This window comes from Notothenia rossii (assembly GCF_949606895.1).
Source record: "Notothenia rossii genome assembly, chromosome: 2".
Taxonomy (NCBI): Eukaryota; Metazoa; Chordata; class Actinopteri; order Perciformes; family Nototheniidae; genus Notothenia; species Notothenia rossii.
In genome coordinates, this window is record NC_136904.1 from 12,198,116 (window position 1) to 12,200,351 (window position 2,236).

Sequence of the window (2,236 nt, forward strand, 5' to 3'; positions counted from 1 at the left end):
TTAAAGGAGTAGTGTAAAGATATTTGCATAGTTTGTTCTTAGAGGTTGACAGAAAGAGAGAGAGAGACAGCCGACAGTTGTTGACTTTAGCATTAATGTTGTTGTGCTGGTAAATGTACAGTGTACTGTTAGTTTTATTTTGTCTCTAAGTGTACCCTGCTGCTCTTCAAAACCCAAGAAGAGTTCCCTTGTCTTGCTTCCTACCTCCTTGGTAGAGTGAAGGAGGAAGCCTCCAAGTAAACGCCAGCCCTAGCTCTGCCTTAGAAAAGGAGGAGAAGAGGAAACCAATATTTTCATCTGAATGTGGAAAGGAAAAAACACTTTTTTACACAATGTATTTCAAAGAGAACAGGAGAGCAATGGATAAAAAGAAAAACAAACAAGAATAGGTACACAGGACTTATCATGGTCAGGTTGTTTGTTACATAATTGTATGTAAAAACCAACATTAACAAATGAATACAGTGTAACAGAAACACTGACCTTTGCCCCCAACAACTGTGCAGACTTCATGAGTTTTCACTGATATTACATTAAATAATTTAGCCGTTTTGATATAACAATCGCCCTCAAACATTTTTTTTTAAAACATTGTCATATAAAGCTATCAAAACTGAAATCCAATTAGGTTACATTTTGTGTGGTCCTTCCATGGAGGGTGTTTCGCCTCATTACAGAGCATAGAGAAGGCCAATAAAGATTTAACGAAAAAGGTGGAATCTCGGTATTATCTTTTTTGCAACAGCACCATCGTACAAAAGATCACCGAGGCACTTTCCAAACATAATATGTGTGAAAGGGAAGACAATTATCACACTGTGTCCTACTGTTCCATAAAGTAATTAAAGAAAAAAGTTCCCGTTGTTCATTTTCTTTCTACTTTTCTCTTTTTTTAACTTTTAATTTTGTATTAAATATGTAATTATAACTTTATATGAGGAAGAATTCACTTCATTAAATTGTTATTAACCTTCGGAAAAGAGAGAAAAACTTGTTACACTGGAGGACTTTCATTAATGTATTCATAGTACAACAAGGATGATTAATCTTGTTCGATGAAGCTGGATTTTTTTTTAATAAGTATTTTCATATGTTAGACACAGGTTTATTTAATCGACTGTAAGTACATGTAATATTCAGCCTGCCACACTTGGCTATGTTAATGTGGTACATAACAATTAGAGTGATTGACAGAAGACGGCTTTACTTTCTCTCAGCTAATGTGAATTCTTGTCCATCTGCTTTTCTTTTCTCTCCACCCATCCTCATTTGAAACATCTATTTTCTTTCAAGGCATTGAACTAACAAGGTAAGAACACTGGTTAATTCTGGCTTTAAATTCTGGTCAATACACAGGCTCAGTGTTAGGATGTTTGATTAGATCTCAATACCCTCGTCTCTCCGTTGCTCCTACTTAAAAAAAACGATTTAGCTTGGGGAATGTGTGTGTGTGTGTGTGTGTGTGTGTGTGTGTGTGTGTGTGTGTGTGTGTGTGCGTGTGTGTGTGTGTGTGTGTGTGTGTGTGTGTGTGTGTGTGTGTGTGTGTGTGTGTGTGTGTGTGTGTGTGTGTGTATCTGTCTCTCTCTCAGAAAGGAGTGCTGCTGCTGCTGTTTTCATTGATTGTGACACTAAACCCCACATTTACAATAGCACATCTCTTACGTCTTCCTCTCCTTCCCCGATGCCACTGAATCAAAGGCTGCAGAGGGGCGAAAGCAGATCTTGTTAGTAATGCTTTCCAGGGAACCTCTCCCTCAAACATCTGAAAGCCTTTCCCTGATCGATAGCTGTCGGTCTGTGGCGCGTCTGCCTTTGCGCAGGCTTGTGACTAAGCTAAGCGTTTCTGTGCTTCAAAATAAATGGACTGAATGACTCTGTGCTCTACAGGGATGCAAGACTTTGAGCAACGGCTGACATCGACTAACATGTTTTTACATTTTATCATTTAAGGAGACTGAGCTGTCAACTGCCCTTAGTATTTTTTGAGAGATATTATAGAAGTTGAGAGGCACACAGCAGGGGAGACATGTAGTGCGTTTGGAAAGTATTAGGACAGTGACACATCATTTGTTGTGTTGGCTCGGTACATCAGACTACTGCATGGCATGAAACAACAATGTTGAAAGACTGACAACAAGATTTTGTATGTGTTCTGAAAGATAAGTTCAGACAAGATACAACACCCTAAATATTTGATATTTTGTTGTTTATTGTCGAAGTTTATTTTGCCTTTCAT